The following is a 21,044-nucleotide window of genomic DNA, read 5'->3' on the forward strand; positions in this document are numbered from 1 at the left end:
AGGCCACCCCCTCCGAGTCTGCCCTGCAAAGCCAGGGCACCCAGCTCTTGTGCTTGCGGCTGCAGCACACTTCCCACTCACCCCTGGTTCTGGCCAAGCCCCACTGGAGCTTATGTTGTGAAATTCAGCTGGGAGCTTCTTTCAACCTGTGACCACTGCATGAATTAGGTAGCCAACTTCTGCGAGGTCACCCGTGAGGTGGACTAAGGAGTGGTTTCCCTTGGTCCATACTGGAGACTGGAAATGCAGCTACTGCTTCTGCTCCTACTTTCATATTCCTCACCATTCCCTAAGTCAGTTCCAGCACTGCATAAGGTTAAGGTCTTCCACCGTGGCCTGGATTTCCAGGTTTCCCAGTGGGGGTGTACATCCTGGAGGCAGTCTCTCTTCCTCTTACCTTCTGGGAACTTAGATTTTTTGCTGTAGCAAGCTGCTTTGTTCAAAAGATCTGTGGATTTCAGTTTGTTAAGTTCCTGCATTGCTTATTGGAAAAAAAATTTCACATGTGAATCTCTACACACTTCTTTGTCTTTCCAAGTGGGAGAGGCACTCCAATAGTGCCTCTAATCCACCATCTTGGGGGAAAAATAAAACTTAAATGTTACAATTTTAAGATATATTTTTACTGAAGAGTGTGTTAATGGTTTAAAACTCTGAAGGAGACACCAGAGGGAACTTCATGAATACTACGGGCTTTTAAAATGGAATTTAGATGTTATTATCAAGAAAGATATGTAAATTTTTGCCTATCACCCTTCTGAAGATATCAGGTGTGATTCACTACTAGAATTTTATTCATTTAGTTGGAAAATATTCATGGATGGCTTGCTTGGTGCTTCATATTGTTTTAGGTGTTGAGTATACAACATGAAATATAACACAGTCTCCACATTCAAAGAGTATGCTTAGTCTCATTGAGAAAAATATGTAAATTAATGTAAATCTATCACAATCATTTCCCCAACTCCCCGGGACTCTGGTTTATTTCTTATAGACTCAGAAAAAAAAAGTGATACATGTATTTAAAAGTTCCTTTATTTCTACTCTTATTCTATTTGTGAAATGGAATTTTCCTATACAAATAAATGTGGACTCTGCTGCACGAATTGAACAAAAGGGCTCATCTTCCTAAAGAACTGCTTACTTATGAAGTCTTGTGGTAATTCAGACATCTGGACAGCTGTGTTTAATCTGTACTTAGTTTAACTCTATTTGCATTCAAATTTTCTATAAAAATTCAAAATGTAAAGCATGCATACTCAGTTTCATCCTTAAAAATTTAATATTTTAATGAATCAGCCAATTTAGACATGCAAGCATGTGACCTGAGCTTAACTTCCTGGGTTGCTGCACGCATTATCCTAGTTCCTGGGGGAGAAGAAACATTAAGATGGCATCTATAATTTTAACCAGGTTACTAAAATGTAGTGCTCTGGCTGAGAGTTACTTCAAGGGAGAATAGAAATATCAAGCTTACAGAGGTTTGGAACAGAAAGATCTTTTTGTACTAACAATTCTACATAATGTAATTTCTAAAGAACAGCAAAGCATTGACCCAATAAATCTTTGCTAAAAAGAAACTTTGTTAAAGATTCATTAATTGAGGCCAAGGAAAATCTCTTGAAAAAGAGCAGATGTAGTTAGAATTAGCGCATTGAACTGAATGAATCATTCAACCACTCGATAAATTTCTTTAAAGTTGCTTTCTCCTGTTATAAGAGTGTCTGCTCATAGGAAGCACTTAAAAACATCCTATCTGGGGTGTTACGAAGCTGGGTCAAGCCACCCTGGGCTTCAGATGAACAATAAAGAGGTTTGGGGCAACCAGAAAATATATGGGATGGGGTGACAAAATCAGAAATTGCATATTTCTATCCAGTACCTTTGAAGGCCATAGCCTCAATTTGAATCCTTTAGTCTATTACAGACTAGGCAGAGTCTCCATAAGAAATCCAACTGTCTTATACAAACAAAGGAACAAACAAAAAGCCAAAAGGAAAACAAAACAAAATAAAAAATCCTGACATTTTATCCTTTATTATAGTGAATGTTATAAATTTTCTGAATGAATTCATAATATTGCAGGAGATTAACACAAAGATAAACTTAACATTTTCTCTAAATTTGTCATGCTCTCCTTTCACCTACAAGCCTTTCTCCAGATCTTTCCTCTGCGACACTTTCCAAAGCCCCACATCTCCTTCAGCTGGTCAATGTCTACTCTGTTTTAGACTCTAGCACAATTAATACATACTCCAGGTAACTTTCTTCACCCACCTCCAAAGCCGTCCCCTAAAGAGAAAAGAGTTTTGGCACCCCTTTTATGCACATCCTAAATATTGTATATGCACTCCATAAAAATATCTATTACAGGTTTCCCATTATACTATAAAAGGCAAATACTACATTTTTTATGCTTCAGTAGTAGTTCCTAGCACAATATTGAATAAGTAAATCCTAAAATAGCCAATCTTACCTAATCTAGGGGCCTATCTATAAAAAATAAATGTTTATTTATGTAATGATCAATTCAGTTATCTATCAACTCAATTGAGCTGTTATGCCACACTAAAATGGACATAATCGGAATACTTGTACAATAGTATAATTTCATTCATAAATGTATTCTTCTCTTCACAAATATTTACTGAGTTCTTATGTGCCAGGCACTGTATTAATTGTTGGACATACAATATAGGAAAAAACAGATATGGTCCCCTGTTCTTGAAAAAAGTGAATGGGACATTTTATTATTGTATATTCACTTGACCTGAGCTTGACTCTTGAAAAAGTAGATCCTATCCAGAAGTAGAATAACCAAACATGCTAATTTTTGAATTTAATAGGCCTTCATCTAATGTTGATGGAATAAGAAAGAATGATGGCTTTGTAGATTTGATATGCCTGACCTATCAAATTTGGTTTATTTTAAAATGATTCTGAATTTACACAACTTACTAGTGAGGCAACTCACCAGTGATAAGATAATGTGTGTGTGTGTGTGTGTGTGTGTATACTTTTAACTTGACATTAGGTTAAAAGTGGAAAAGGGGATAGAGCTAGGAAATTTCAGGAAGCAAATCGGCATGTTTTTAATACTATGTGGAAAACAAAGAAAAGGGAAATATTGTGAAGTTAGAAAAGCTATCTGAAGCCACACCTACTTCTAAAAGTTTAGGAAAACTAAGAATAACATATCAGGTCTAATCCTATACATAGTTATAACAAGAAAAATAGAATTATTAATAAGAACAACATAACATTTCTACAGATAATGACAACACAGCAGAAGACATGCCCATGAACAAAACAAAAGAAACTAAAAGATATTGGGAAAATGATGTAAGTCATGAAAAAAGAGTTTAAATAAGAATTTTTTTAAAAACAGAAATGACTTGGAAACACAGAAACTTTTAAAACTTGGAAACCATTAGAAACTTTTAAAAATTAAAACCAAAACTGGAAAAACAAAAATGAACAAATAATAAATAATGCCTTCAGAACAATATGAATATTGAAATATTTTAAAGATGAAAGAGATTAAAAAATTAAAATGATGTAGTGTGTGTGTGTGTCTTTGTGTGTTTGTATATGTAGTTTATGTGTGTGTCTTTGTGTGTGTGTATATGTGTGTATATATAAAGAGCAAGTTGAAAAATTCCTATCACCTAGTGACATCGTAGTGGTCATACTCACATGTTTATGGTGATGCTGTTGTAAACAAACCTAGTGCATTGTTCTCATAGGAGATGACAGTTCCGTGCTTGTTATTGCCCCTGAAGACCTTCCAGCGCAACAAGATGTGGAAGTGGAAGATATTGATATTGATGATTCTGACCCTCTGTAGGCATAGGATAATGTGTGTGTTTGTGTCTTATTCTTCTTTAACAAAAGCAATTAAAAAGTAAAAGAAAGTAAATACACTTAAAAATAGAGAAACCTTATAGAATAAGTATATAAACAAAAAATATTTTTGTAGAGCTATAAAATGTATTTTTATTTTAATCTACATGTTGTAAAAGAATAAGAAAGTTTAAAAATTTAGAAGTTTATAAAAGAAAAAAGCTACATGAGTGCAGGTTAATTTATTATTGAAGAAGAATGTTTTATAAATTTACTATAGCCTAAGGGTACAATGTTTATAAAGTCTAGAGTAGTATACAGTAATGTTCTAGGCCTTTACGTTTACTCACCAGTCACTCACTCACCCATAGCAACAGCTAGTCCTGCAAACACTATTCATAAATACTTTATGCAAGTGTCCCATTTTTTATTTTTTATGCCATATTTTTACTGTACCTGTTAGTCCAAACTGCACCATTTTATAAGCTTCCTCCTATTTTGCAGACCTTGGTCAAATTGAAACATTTCACAGGGGTTCAGGCAGTGAGAAACATCCTGCCTAACCACCTGACCACAAGACAGACAAATCCCAACTAAAGGCAAAGACCCAACTAAGGAAACATCTCTATCATATTCTGCTGGGGGAAAGTGCAAGGAACACCACATTCCGCTGGAACAAGGGCTAGAACTGCCTTATTATGGAACATCTTATCAATATCCTGCTGGGCAGCAGGTCATTTCCCCCCAAGCCCCTCCTGCCCAGGCCTATGACTTGCTCCAGCCTGTGAGCAGCAGTGGATTCTGGCATTAAGCTGGTCCCCCACTTTCACAGTGTCTGCAATATACCTGTGTTGCTGTTTGTACCTCCTCCTCTCTGTGTGTCTTTCTTTAACCCTAGCCTTCCCTTCAAAACCTAACAGTACCTTTTCCATGTTTAGATATGTTTAGATACACAAATACCTACTATTGTGTTCCAATTGCCTGTAGTTTTCAGCATAGTAGCATGCTCTACAGTTTTATAGCCTAGGAACAATAGGTTGTACCATTTGGCCTAAGTGTATTATGGGCTGTACCATCTAGGTTTGTATAAATACCCTTTACAATGTTCACACAATGACAAAATTGTCTAATGATACATTTCTTAGAATGTATCTTCTTTGTTAAATGACATGACTGTTTATATACACACATATGTATATATACATACACATAAATATTAGTGGAGAAAGTATATCCAACTTAGGAATAATAGAAATCTTTGAAGATAAAAACAAAAGCAAATAAACCAAACTAATATTGAAAGCTATAATTCAAGAGAATATTTCTGAATTTTAAAGAATGATTTGTAAGTGCTTAATGAAAAAACACACTACATACTTGGGAATATAACTTAAAGTGAATAAAACCAAGACATAGTCTATAAAATTACTGGATAATTTATAAAAACATAAATAAATAGAAAATTCTTTTAGGTATCAAAGGAGCTCTTTGCTTTTGCAAAAAGCTCCAGTGACTCATAAGGGAAATAAAATTAGCTTGTCATCAGACTTTTCAACAGCGATTTTTCTATGCCAGACTAAATTAGAATATATTTAAGATACTAAATATGGACAAATAAGTGTGGAAAAATAATTTTATATCTAGCAAAACTGACTTTCAATTATAATGGACACAGATAAACTTTTATCATCATGCAAGAACTCAAGGAATATTTTTCTCAAGAATCCTGAGGCATTTCCTAAGGAAAAAGCTTCAGACAATCAAAACAAGTACAGTCACCTACATAAAAACTTGTGGTACAGTTACTTATAAAGACAAAATGAACGTAAAAAAGGAAGGAGTGTAATAATGGCTATATGATCCAAAAATATAGTATAGTTCAACCATTTTAATGGTTAGAGAATATAAAAGATATTTTATTAAATTTTATAAGTTCAATTTTTTCAGTAAGCTTATCAGTGGTTGTAGTATTCATACTATCATTCTGAAATACTTGTGTGTGAAATATATTATAAAGCAAGTCATTCATTATAGGAAACTCAAGTTCCTTTCATCATGTGTTCTTGAAAACCAGAATTCCTGGTTGGAAGAATGGAGATACAGATGTAATACAAAAGAAGTGGAAGAAGTTAAGCAAAAAATGTGATAGTCTTGAATTTGATTTGGAAATATCAGTTTAAACTCATGAGGTTATTCTTAATATTATATATTACATATATATGTGTGTGTGTGTGCATGTGTGTACCCCATGATTTCCATCTTGACTATTCAATCAAACACTATTCTCAATACTGTTGTGAATGGATTTGTAGATGTAATTAACATCCCTCAAATATGGAATATATCCTGGTTAGCTGGCTGAATCACAGGAGCACTTTAAGAGCAGAGAATTTTCCTCTGTGGGTTGTAAAAGAGGTTAGAGGTTCAAAGCACGAGGGAGATTTGGCATACAGTGCCTGCTTGAAGATGGAGGGGATGTGTATGCAAAGAACTAGAACAAGGTCTCTAGGATCTGAAAGTGACCACCAGTCAAAAGCCAGCGAGGAAATGAGGACGTCAGCCTGATAGCCTGAATCTGTCAACAACCTGAATAACCTTGAAAGTAAATTCTTATCTAGAACCTCCAGATAAGAATGCAATTCATCTAATACTTTCATTTCAGCCTTATAAGACCCTAAGAGAACCCAGGCATGCAATGCTGAACGTTTGCACTACAGAACTGTGAGAGAATTAGTGCACGTTCTTTTAAGTCTTGACATTTGTAATATTTGTTACGTCACAATCCAAAACAATACCGTCTTGAAATATTTTTGTTATGCTAGATAGTAAGGAAGCCATCAGAATACTAGCGTCATATTGAAAAGACTCAAGAGTCTATTTGAATGACAATTTGTCCTGGCTAAAGACAGGACCACCTAAGCTTTAATAAAAATGTTTGAAATGGATAAATCCAGAAAATATGTTTAATCTCATATGGTCATCACAATATTAAATAAATGCTCACATAGGGGTGAAGAAAGGGAAACAACTGATCTTCAAAGGTAGTAAATAAAAGAGAACATTTATTATGTGTCTCTTCTCTATATTTGAACTGTAAATAAGGAGTAGATGAGGAAAAGTGTCCCTTTATAGAGGTTTTCAGTCTAATACATTATAAGAAATGATGGCATTAGATTATCACCATTTTGCTGCTTCTTAATGGATCCATGCATTGAGCATCAACACCTACTAATATCATGAAAAAAGTGACCAGAAACAATGTTCTTGATAAAAGAATATAATACCACCTACAGTCTTATCGAACAGATAGAATTTGAGTCCAGTCAAGGCTTTGGATCCAGCTTCCAATTGTCAGGAAACATAAAGGACACATCAACATGATGAACTATACTGTGAGGTTTCAATCTCTAAAATCTAGTCTGTGGGAAATTCTAAGATCAATTGGCCTAAGTTCTTCAGGATGCAAATTGTAAGCAAATGAAAGGGATAAAGAGAGAAGCTGAAGGTTAAAAAGCAAAAAAGAGACATATCAAATGTTCAGTTTAGTTTTTTTAGGAAGACTAAACTATACTATCTAAGGAGACAAGCTGGACTAATAAGGCTAAAAGGCAGCAAAGAAGTGACTTCTCTGAAAAACGGGTTAGTGGTTTCTTTTACGAGGAGGGAAGCAGTTGTGATTGTGTTGGGTCACAAGGACAGGCTTGCTGTCAAAATTTTATTTTGATCTGTTTGCTAATTACAAGGATGTTTGCTTTATAATAATCTATTCAACTATGTATTTACTTATTTCATTGGTTGTGTTTTTATGTATGTGTTATTTTATAACTAAATGAATTTAAAAGACAGAGAGAATCTACCCAGCATCTCTTTCATTTTCGCCTGGGTATCTGTGTTTTCATTATCACTATGGGTATTGCTGCATTTGGGTTGTGCCACATCCCTTTGGATTACATTAATAATTAAGAAAATACTCTATATTTTCTGTGTGCATCCAGCTGTGCAATATTGTTAATAACCTCAATTTTAGATTTCTTGCTGATGTTGATATAATTATAACTCACCTGTCCTTTTCCATATTAACTTACATATATTAAACATAGATATTTTTATGTCTATGGAGTTTTATTAAAGAGGATGTCATCTTATACTATCTGTTTTCCTCCAAATTTCTCTGAGTAAAACAACCAAGACAACCTAGGACTTCTCCAATCACACTGCTTTCCTCTATAATTGAGCCAGTTTTCTTAAGTCCTTTCCAAGCTAATAACCAAATCTCCAGGCCTGGCTCAAAGGCAGGCTACGAACTTCAACTTGAGGACTGGGGAGCATTCCTAGATTCTTCTGCAATCTGAGCAACTCATTTCATCTAGCCTAGTAGTGGCTTCTTTGAACAAGGTTCAGTGCAATGATTCTCAGTGCTGGCAGTTCATTAAAGCCAACTGGAGGCACTTTAAAAAAATATCCACTGATCCTCCCCCAGACCAATTAAATAATATCTGTGGGTGCTAATTTGCATTTTTTCCCAAAGATCCTCAAGGGGTTTGATGTGCTGTATGATTGTGAACGACAAGACAAATGAGTTGTAAGAAACTTTTATTAACATGTCTAATTCTTCCGTGATGTGAATAATAAATGAGTGAATAAAAGGAACAAACTATTCTATAAATCATCTGTGTTAATGTTTTGCCTGTTAGTTATTGTTAAAGGATGGCATCTATTAATATCCCAATATTAAGAAAATGAGAGAGAAGCATTGTTTTGTGGTTAGGATTAAGTTTGAATTACTGCCCAGACAGAAAAGCCTCTGGAAATCTTACATATTTTATAGCAACACCATTCAATTTACATATTCTCTACTACTATGAAGGCTTAAAAAGATCTTATTTTCTATTCTGTCATTCATTTATGGTCACGGTAACATATTAGTAATGCAAAATAAGTGTCACGTGGTAAGTTTATACAGTTTTTTGTTGTTTTTATTGTTTGTTATTTCAAGCAGTTGCATTAGAGAAAAGAAAGATATGATTCGGAATGCTGACCAGGAAATTTACATCTCTCCATGGTAATTTGAAATAAATAAATTCAACAAAAGATAGATCATCTAAGATTATTTCATTTGAAAATAACATGTTTTTGATTAAAAGTGGCTTAAACAATGAAAGTTTAATATGTGACAAAACAAGAAATTCAGAATACGTTGTTGTAGACATGATTCAGTGATGTCAGTCTCATTGGCCTGGCTTCTCTTAATACTCACTTAATACCTATAAGCACCAAAGCACCAAGCACTATAACTTACACACACAAAAACAAAACAATGCAAAGAAGAAGGAAAGAGATTTTCTTCTTATTTATGTCTTTGTATCACAGAAGAAATATTCCAGGAAAATTTTCAATTTCCCTTTTCCATATTGGGCTTGAAGGTAGAGAAAAATGAATCTCTGCATTTTCAGCCTTATTATTTCCTTCTAGCAGCAAAGACATAATATGGTTGGAAATAGTGTTTACTAGGTGACTAGGGGAATCTAGGATAATAGTTCTTTGTCTGCGATACAGATCTCTTGTTGCCCAATGGCATAAATAGAGTGAACATTTTTCTGAAAGATATAAAAATAAAAGACGCAAAATTTCAAGTAAAGTATGCAGTGTGATGAGTCTCTCTGCCTATATTCACCAGTGTTTCTCAAGCTTCAGTGTGCACAAAATACACACGGGCATTTGTTAATCGACCCAGCCTGAAAGATAGTAGGTGGATCTCAGCATAGGGTTGAGCTCAGTTAAGGACAGGAATCAGATGGTTCACATTTTGAGAAACATTCTATACTAAATATTAATGATCCCAAAATAATTATCTTGAAGTCTTACCTATTTATCAAGCTGATGAAAATCTCCAGAACCAAGTTTATTCTAGCCCACTTGCATTTGTTAGGTAGCCCCTGAAGTGGTTTTTCCTTGCTGTTGGACCTTGCCCATAATTAATGTGTCTCATCACAGAGACTCAGCCATCCTTACTCAGCAAAATCGCTGAAGATTGGCCACAGGCCCCTGGATGCTTCTGATCTAAAGTCCATTATAAACAAAATGTCCACTGCCTCACTCTCTCACTAGTTTTAATTAATTAAAAACTCCCCAGTCATCAGGAAGTCATATGCTCAGCATGCCGCTGTGACAGGACAACTTATCAAATTACCCTCTTCCTTAGGAGAATTAATTCATCATATTGCTAAATTATTTCCTGTCTTTGTTTCAAATGCCAAGATTTTTTTTCCCTCTTCTGTCTGACTTAGGATAAGTAAAGTGTCTTAAATCTTTTTTATTTAATAGCATAATCCATGAAACACAGTCGATTATTTTTGATATTTTAAAGAAACACAATTTTCTAATAACCAAATAAAATTATATCACTGGTTTACGACATGATTTGGCAAAGATGCCATAAATAAATCCAATCCATTTCTTATCATTATGGCCCATAAACACTATTTCCATTATTTCTATTTCAAAGTCAGCTGTTTTTACCTTTATGTCTGTCACCCCAAATCCTGATCATACATTGCCTATGCTATTCATCCATTATTTAACTGGTAGTGAATGTAAATAAAAGTAAGTAATTTCAAGCCTCACACTCACTTTTCAAAATAAGAATGATCAGAAAGAAAATTTGATTTAATTTTACAAACCCCAAAAGGGTAATATTTTATGGATTCTAATGACCTGTGGTGCCACACTGCCTTATGCTAATGGCCATCTTAATACTTACAACACTATATTACCCTTTTTGATTTTCACTCTCCTCTGATTGGAACTAATAAAAATGAAAGCAGCAAATGGCATCATTCACTTCTGTATCTCAATGCGTAGCACAATGTCTGCCACCCGAAGTCATTTTCTCAGCAAGTCATCTCCTTCCATCTATTTTTTCACAATGCAGATATATCATAGAACATAATATTACAAATGTTACTGACTCACCTGTTTTAGTTCTATTCTGACTCATACAAAGAAATAATTATTTTACAGAAATAATCCAATATTAAGAAGACACAAAGTTCAGTTTTGTCTGATTGATTTTATTTATTGCTGAATTATGCAAGTTGATTTAATGTTCAAAAACCAGTTCCCTAAGATTAGCTCAGTAATAAATCTAAAACTATCCAATTCAGGTGAGCTGCTTCTAGTTTTGAAGAGTCTTGAATTTGTCAGCATAGGATTTTCTTAAATTATATATTCATAATTAAATTTAGTATTACCCTTTGGCTGATGACCAAGAAATTGAAGTAATATTCAGCTATGAGAATGCTATCAATCTCTGTCAGTAGTTTTCAAATTGTGTTTCATAGCCCATTCACAGAATGTTTAACAGTGGGAAATATAAGGTTAAATTATCAAATATGTGAAGTACGTTTTGGTTAAGTAAAAATTAAACACTTAAAAAATAACTGCAGTTCTCCTTGAAGAGGTCCTTCACATCCCTTGTAAGTTGGATTCCTAGGTATTTTATTCTCTTTGAAGCAATTGTGAATGGGAGTTCACTCATGATTTGGCTCTCTGTTTGTCTGCTATTTGTGTATAAGAATGCTTGTGATTTTTGTACATTGATTTTGTATCCTGAGACTTTGCTGAAGTTGCTTATCAGCTTGAGGAGATTTTGGACGGAGACGATGGGGTTTTCTAGATATACAATCATGTCACTGCTTAATGAAATAAAAGAGGATACAAACAAATAGAAGAACATTCCATGTTCATGGGTAGGAAGAATCAATATCGTGAAAATGGCCATACTGCCCAAAGAAATTTATAGATTCAATGTCATCCCCATCAAGCTACAAATGACTTTCTTCACAGAATTGGAAAAAAACTACTTTAAAGTTCATATGGAACCAAAAAAGAGCCCGCATCGCCAAGTCAATCCTGAGCCAAAAGAACAAAGCTGGAGGCATCACGCTACCCGACTTCAAACTATACTACAAGGCTACAGTAACCAAAACAGCATGGTACTGGTACCAAAATAGAGATATAGACCAATGGAACAGAACAGAGCCCTCAGAAATAATGCTGCATATCTACAACTATCTGATCTTTGACAAACCTGACAAAAACAAGCAATGGGGAAAGGATTCCCTATTTAATAAATGGGGCTGGGAAAACTGGATAGCCATATGTAGAAAGCTGAATCTGGATCCCTTCCTTACACCTTATACAAAAATTAATTCAAGATGGATTAAAGACTTACATGTTAGACCTAAAACCATAAAAACCCTAGAAGAAAACCTAGGCATTACCATTCAGGACATAGGCATGGGCAAGGACTTCATGTCTAAAACACCAAAAGCAACGGCAACAAAAGCCAAAATTGACAAATGGGATCTAATTAAACTAAAGAGCTTCTGCACAGCAAAAGAAACTACCATCAGAGTGAACAGGCAACCTACAGAACGGGAGAAAATTTTTGCAACCTACTCATCTGACAAAGGGCTAATATCCAGAATCTACAATGAACTCAAACAAATTTACAAGAAAAAAACAACCCCATCAAAAAGTGGGCAAAGGATATGAACAGACATTTCTCAAAAGAAGACATTTATGCAGTCAAAAACACATGAAAAAATGCTCATCATCACTGGTCATCAGAGAAATGCAAATCAAAACCACAGTGAGATACCATCTCACACCAGTTAGAGTGGCGATCATTCAAGTCAGGAAACAACAGGTGCTGGAGAGGATGTGGAGAAATAGGAACACTTTTACACTGTTGGTGGGACTGTAAACTAGTTCAACCATTGTGGAAGTCAGTGTGGCGATTCCTCAGGGATCTAGAACTAGAAATACCATTTGACCCTGCCATCCCATTACTCGGTATATACCCAAAGGATTATAAATCATGCTGCTATAAAGACACATGCACACGTATGTTTATAGCGGCACTATTCACAGTATCAAAGACCTGGAACCAACCTAAATGTCCAACAGCGATAGACTGGATTAAGAAAATGTGGCACATATACACCATGGAATACTATGCAGCCATCAAAAATGATGAGTTCATGTCCTTCGTAGGGACATGGATGAAGCTGGAAACCATCATTCTCGGCAAACTATCACAAGGACAAAAAACCAAACACCGCATGTTCTCACTCATAGGTGGGAATTGAACAATGAGAACACATGGACACAGGAAGGGGAACATCACACACTGGGGACTGTTGTGGGGTGGGGGGAGGGGGGAGGGATAGCATTAGGAGATATACCTAATGCTAAATGATGAGTTAATGGGTGCAGCATACCAGCATGGCACACGTATACATATGTAACAAACCTGCACGTCATGCACATGTACCGTAAAACTTAAAGTATAAAATAATAAAATTAAAAAAAATAAAAAATAAAAATAAATTAAAAAAATAACTGCAGGACTTCTTAACTAAAAACTTGTTAATGTGGATTTTAAAATGCTAATGTAGGTGTGAGTATGTGGGTGCGTAGGGGTAATATTCTAGCATGAAAAACATCTAGGTGATTTTGATCAGGAACTGTATTTTGTTCCATTTTACTTCAAAAAATCATTTTCCACTGTTCTGCTAACAATAGAAAAATGTCCTTTGCTACTAAAACGTGGTCTGAGAAGAGACAATAGCCTTAAAGCTTGGGTACAGGCAAGTTCTTCTCAGCTGTGAATGCACAGTGCATGTGGATACAGAGGATGGATAGCTGGAAACTTCCTGTTAATAATTCTGTAGTATCAGGCTTATGAGCAAGATCGGAGCTGGTTCACATCAGGAAAGATGGGATCTTTTGATCTAGACAGGACAGTAAATGAGGGAGAAATTTGGAAAATGCCAGGATTCCAATAGCATTGTTTAGGAGCAGGGAGGCTAATAAAGAGTATGATTATGCACTTAATATACGGAATTCTAATGAGATGAGGTTTTCGTGACTTAGAGGAAAACAACTGAAGCCATGCAGTGTGTGTGAGACTTCCTTCTGGGTCTTAGAGGCAACCACTGAGGATGAAAGGCATTAGAGAGCGGTTGCCGAGTTTGTCAAGTTAACTGAAATATTTGGAATCACAGATCTTTAACTTACCTCTTCTGTGTGCACATAATTTGCAATTGGGATTCCTTTATACCAGAATTTATCAAAGGTATAAAATCCTTTATACCAGAACTTATCAAATTATTTGTCAGTGAAATAATTGTTTAGATGTTTATCTCTTACCTACAACTGTAAAATTAAAAGCTCTATGAAGAGGCTAGAAAATATGCTTTAAACAGCAAATACTCCATGTGGCTTTAAGCCTACTGAAGTCTGGTAAGAGCTATTTTATATTAAAAATTTAAAAGTTCCTTAAGGTGGATTAATGCATGTACCAATTTGTAATGAAGTGTGTACGTGGGGCTGAGAGGGTTTGCATGGGGCTGAGAGAAGTGCTAAAGGAAGCAAGAACCAGATTTTCTGGGAATTGGTTAGAAAATAATCACAATGTTTCAGTTTCCCAAGTTTGGAGCATGCGGTAATGAGATAGCACAATGAAGAAAAGTTATATGACCAAGTAGTAGTGACTTTGAGATGTTGTATGTTTATAGGCACTTGGGGGCCCTGGTTCTCCGCATATGCCTTTCTGTTTTCCCCCCAGATTTCTCTTGTTATGGTGATAGTTTTCAAAAGCCATTATGAAAAATAAACTAGATAGACTGAAACATATAAAACATGCATTTAAATTTGACCAATTCCTAATAGATTAAAATTGGTATTTTAAGAGTGTGGTATCTTTTTAGAGGTGCAAATATCTCATGACTCTTTATTTTGGATTTTTGTCACCACCAATCACTCTGAAACCAATATATAAGTTTAACTTAAACTCTACCCATTAGGTTAGGCAATCTGAATAATCTTACAGTTTGTTTAGTTGTTTATCTTTAGAGCGAATTATTCTTGGAACATCTTTCTTGGAACTTCAAATGCAGAGATACGTAGGAAAGTCTTTCTACTCCATTAAAATTTGCCACCAATTTTAAGTGTATCTATTAAAGAGAATGTGAGATAAATGTGATTTTTTTGGATAGGAGACCACTTTTGACATACCCCTGATTTCACAGAGCCTAGTAATATCTTTCTAACATTAAAGTTTTAATTAAGGGCTAAACAGGCCATTAAAAATAATGGATATTACTTTCTAGGTTATATTGCTCATTATATTTACTTATCAGGAGATTTTTACAACCAGAAGAAAAAAAACCCCATAGATTTTAAATACAGCCACATAAACAGCAAGTGCTTATGTATTAATATGTGTTATTTCTGCAAAATTTTACATTCAAGTAAGTATCCTTATGGGTGCTTATCCTCTTAAATGATTCATCAGTAATCAAGAAGTAGAAAATGCAAGAATGAAAATATTCATCTCACTTCTCATTATTCTGTTCCTCTTCCTGAAGAAAACAACATCTGTTTTTAAATCTTTCCAGAGATACTTTTATATGTTTTTTAATTTTTTCCAGAAAATATATATATAAATTAAATACAAATGCATATATTTTCCCCTTTATCAAACAAATGATTATATGTACTGTTCTGAATATTGTCATTCTGAAATCCAGTCTCTCTTCAGCCAACTTTAAATAATGTTTAAAAAAACTTAACCAATACAATTTAATTCCAGAGCAAGCATATAAGATTTATAAATAAAAAGTAATGCATAAATATCATGCCATAAAATTAATTTCATTGATATTGTAAATTACTTATATGGTAATAACAACTTCTCCTAACTTACTCTGACTCACTGACAATTTTTAAGAGAAGTGCTCAAACTTATGAAAACTCCTTATGTGAGTTTAAAAGTAAAATTCTGAATAATATTATTATTCTATTTCTATTACAAAATTATCTTTTGTCTGCTTCCTGTTGATCAGCCTTATCTTGGAGCAAATAATTTCAGAATATATCAATTGGCCTGAACCATCTTACAGTTGAAAAGACAAGCCATTTTGTGTTAGTCAAACAGGCCCAACCTATTCTTAGATAGCATACAACAAATTTAAGATTTCTACCAGACTAGTAACCTAAAGCTTCATTTCTTTGTCTTTAATACACACTAAATTATTCAATAAGCACAAATGAATATATTTATATTCAACTTCTAAAAATAATCAGTTGAATTTTTACATTGTAGCAAGAACTATTAACCTAAAAAAGATGAGACCATTTTATGAAATAAAAATCTTGCTGCTACTCAAATATCATTGTAACTCATTGTCATATATACTTGTATCTGTTTATTTTCTCTTATCTCACAAAGGGAGTTTTGCTGCTTCCTAGCAGTAATCTTCCTATTTCCTTCATTATATCTACAGACCTACTTGAGCCTATATGAGTATTCTATTACAACCAGAAAATTATTCTCACTCTATCAAATGTGAATCTCTCCAGATGCCTCTGGGTCTCTTCCAATTAAATTTCTCTGCTCCTCTGCCATAGCCTCTATCCTGTGACATTAGACTCTCCCTGTTCACTGGCTTAGCCTACCAACATACTTCCATCTTTTAAAGAGTGCCAAAAAAAAACAAAAACACCTTCCACCGCCCCCCCAACCAAAATATTACAGACTCCACATTGACTCCATACCTCAATCCAGCAATTTCCCAATTCTTCTTATGTACTTTATAGTAAAACTTGGTACTTGGCTTCCTTCTCTGATCTCATCTACTTTCACTCTTTCCCCTGGAAGAGCATACCTGTTTTCTTTCTGTTGTAAACTTCAGCATACCTGTTTTATTTCTGTTGAGTTCACTACTACTTTCTCCCCCATAGAATCTTGCCCTCCCCAGAATGTTCTTTCTTCAGCTGTTTGCAAAGTCTCATCTTTAAGATCTTTCCACAGAGATTATCCTTCCTTAAGTACCCTATTTAAATGACTTGCAACCCCCCTCTTCCTGTTAACATATATTCATACCCTGCCAATTGCCAACTCTCAAATTTATGTGTTTTCTTATTTGTTTATATCTTCCCTTCCCCAACATCGATGTTGTTACAAATCACAGGATTTCAATCTTTTTTATGACTGAATAGTATTCCATTGTGTGTGTGTGTATATATATACATATATGTGTGATATAAGATTATGTCATCAGCAAACACAGGCAATTTAATTTCCTCCTTTCCAATTTGGGTGCCTTTTATTCCCTTCTAGAATGTAAACTCTATGAGAGTAAGTTCCCCCACTTGCACAGTACCTAGGACATACTAGTCACCCCCAATAAATATTTGATAAATGATTAGATTGCTGGTCTAGGTCCTAGGTGCTATGTACAGATATTGAGGGGAGGAAGATTTTGGCTTTTTCTGTACTCAGAAAAATATATATTTACTGTTCATATAAATTTACACGGTATCATGTACATATGCTACCTGGGAAACATGGAGATGCACTTACAATCAAATGGAGAAACTGATGTAACTATAGTTTCTATTCCAAGTGTTGTCCTGTGAACTCAATATGACTTCTATGGCTTCAGGAGTCCAGAAATGAACAGAACTGGAGTTCATTTTTTGTTTGTTTTGTTTTGTGTTTGTTTGCTTGCTCTTTATAAGTCATGGAAAATATCTAGGCAAGAATAGTCAGAAGCTAGCAGAAGTTTGTAAGAAGTATTTTAAGGCTCTGGAGACAAAAGCTTAGTTATAATTAGGGAAGAAAAACTTTGAAACCTTGAGGTCTGTAAAAAAAATCTGTAATCAGTCATGGGTAGGAAATAGCTGGCAGTATCCAGTGGCTCTGCACCCAGAAGAAGTGAACATGTGAGAGCCAGAATAGACAAGGAAAAAAATGAGGTGAATATTGCAGAGTGATCACAGTTGACAGAATGGTTCTAAATATACATGAGAAACTCTGTAAGCAACTCATAGAAACAATGGGCTGACACTTGAGTTGAACTAATTTCCAGCAATCAAACTGGTATGGGTTAAAGTTCCCATAATTTATTCATTAAAAATTAAATATATGTATATGTATATACAGTATGACCTAATACTCTCAAAATGAAAACTCTATGACATCTGGGGTACACTGGTTAGGATCATTGCATTTCTGCTATGTTTGACACAAATCTCAATAGAAGCATTTTCTCATATTAAATTTCCCAAATATTCAGAAGATAATAACAGATAGAAAATACTTAGAATCTATATAGAGCTTCCCTAATTCGATTTTGTAGTATTTCCAATTGGATCAACAGTGAATTATCTTTATTAAATTTTAATATGCTCTAAATAAATTGTAACACAATGACTGTTTTTCTTTCTTTTCAAAAATCAACAAATACAGTATTTGGAGTAAATGTCACATTCTGCATGATAAAAATGTAGAATATGATATTTTGAAGTACATATACATTGTCAAATGGTTAATCTAGCTAATTAACAAATGTGTAACCTTACACAGTTATGGTTTTTGTGGTAAGAGAACATAATATTCACTGTCTTTACATTTTTCAAAAATACAATGTATCATCATTAACTAAAGTCATCTTGCTGTACAATAGATCTCTTGAAATGTATTCCTCTTATCTAACTGCAATTATGTATCCTTTGGCCAACATCTTTCCAACTCTCCACCCCTTAACTACTCCAGCCTCTGATAACCACCATTCTACTCTCTACTTCTATGTGTTTAACATTTATATATTCCATATGAATGAGATAATGCAGTATATGTTTTTCTCTTCCTGGCTTATTTCACTCAATGTAATGTCCTCCAGGTTCATTCATATTGTTACAAAGGACAGGATTTCAATCTTTTTAAATAACTGAATAGTATTTCATTGTGTGTGTGTGTATGTGTGTGTGTGTGTGTATGTATATATATATATATATATATATATAATAAAATAAGATTATATCATCAGCAAATAAAGACAATTTAATTTCCTCCTTTCCAGTTTGGATGCCTTTTATTTCATTCTCTTTGTTGTTGCTCTAAAAAGAATTCTCAGTAATATGTTGAATAGAAGTGGTGCTAGTGGGCATCCTTGTCTAGTTTGAGATCTTAGAGGAAAACTTTCAACTCTTCTCCGTTCAGTATAATGTTAGTTGTAGGTTTGTCATATATGGCCTTTATTGTGTTGAGGTATATTCTTTCTACACCTCATTTGTTGAGAATTTTTATCATAAAGAAATGTGAATTTTGTTGATTTTTTCTGCATCTATTCAAATGATCATATCATGTTTGTTCTTCATTCTGTTAATTTTATGTAGCATGCTGTTTCGATTTGCATATAGTGAACCCATCCTTGCATTCCTGGTATGAATACCACTTAATCATGGTGAAAGATCTTTTTTAATGTGTTGTTGAATTTGGCTTGCTAGTATTTTGTTAACAATTTTTGCATCTATGTTCATCAAACCTGTAGTTTTCTTTTTTTGTTGTTGTTACCAATAATAGTTTTTCTGGGAGTAAGGAAGAATCTGGCATGACAAAATAATTGAAAAAAACAGATATGTATAAATACAAATTTCATATTCCTTGAAAAATTGGAGAATTATAGTTTGAACTATATAAACCTTGTAATATTTAGCCAAAGTATGATACATAGAACAAAGTAAACATCATATACTTCAGTATAATTTTGATCAAAAATAGCTTTCTGATGGAGCACATAGAATGAAACTAATTTATACCCCAAAATTTTATATTCACAGTTCAAGAACAGTACATTCCTTTGAATAAAGTAGAAAAAAAAGATGAATCAGCTTCTCTAACTGCACAACAGACAAAAACTACAAAAAAATGCTCACAGGTAGGATTTTTAATTCCACTGGTTTGTAAAGATCTACCACAGTCTAACACTAAATGTCCCTTTACTTGAAGGAGACTTAAATCATAGGCTTCTCAAAGGAAGACAATGTTGATGGTTTCAGTAAGAATTTTTTTAAAGTATTGAGAAGAAGAGTAAAATATGTATTACCAGCCATGGTGAGTTACAAAACCAGTGGGTCTCTTACATCTCCTCATTTAAATTTTTGTCTAGGAAAACATGACATCTGTTTTCAGTAGTATGATTGAGAAGATATCCTTTTAAAAAGTCTAAAATAAATGAATAAAACAAAGAGACCCAAAGGGAGTGTCAGTGGTAATGGTATGTCTTATTTCTTACACTGAGTAGTGGGGTTGGGGGGCATATATTTTACCATTATGCTTCATTTCAAATAAATAATGTTTATTTGTGTATGTGAGTGTCTTTCCTTCATTTATTTATAATAATTATTTTATAATAGTGAAGAAAAAATCAGGAACAATATCGCATTTATATATTACAACTAGAACTATTTATATACAGCATAAGAATGTTGTACATTAAAAGTAAAAAAAAAAAAATACTGCAAAGAAAAATACCAATGGAGTAATAGTGACTTTCAGTTGTAGGAATGTAGATCATTGTTTTTCCTTTAAAATTTTTCTATAGCTTCAAATATTTCATAGTGAGTCACTTTTCATAAAGCTTTTACTTATTTTATTAGAAATAAAAGGAACACTGAAAAATAATACACAAATAAAAATAGAAATGAAAACTGTGTCTACACAAAATTCTTTATGTACTTATTCATAGCCGCTCTATTTGTAATAGCAAAATAACAGGAAACAGTCTGGATGACCTTCAGTGGGTGAGTGGTTGAATAAACTGTGTTATACTCATACAGTGAAATACTACTTAGAAATGAAAATATGCAAATAACAATCTGAACACATCTCAAGGTCATTATGATGACTGAAAATGTCAATCCCAAAATGTTACATAGCATATGATTCCAGTTACATAACATTCTCAAAAACAGTGATAGTGGGAAGCTCATTAGTGGTTGTCAGAGTTCATGGATGACAACGGGGAGGAGGGCGAGTGTGACTATCAGGGGTAGCATGAGGGAGACCACTGTGGTGTTTGGCTGGTTCTGTATCTTTTGTGGTGGTGTTCAAATGAATTTACACATGTGATAGCATGATATATGGCTTTACACATATTGTGTCAATGTCATTTTCCTGAGTTTGATATTTTACTATGGTTATGTAAAATGTGAACACTGAAGAAAATTGGGGGGACGGTACACAAGACTTCTTTATACTATATTTGCAATTGCTGTAAATCTATAATTATTTCAAAATTTTAAAAGCTTAAAGCTTTTTTCTGTAGATTAAAATTTGTTATCATGAG

The sequence above is a fragment of the Pan troglodytes genome, chromosome 6 (genome assembly GCF_028858775.2).
Source record: "Pan troglodytes isolate AG18354 chromosome 6, NHGRI_mPanTro3-v2.0_pri, whole genome shotgun sequence".
Classification (NCBI taxonomy): Eukaryota; Metazoa; Chordata; class Mammalia; order Primates; family Hominidae; genus Pan; species Pan troglodytes.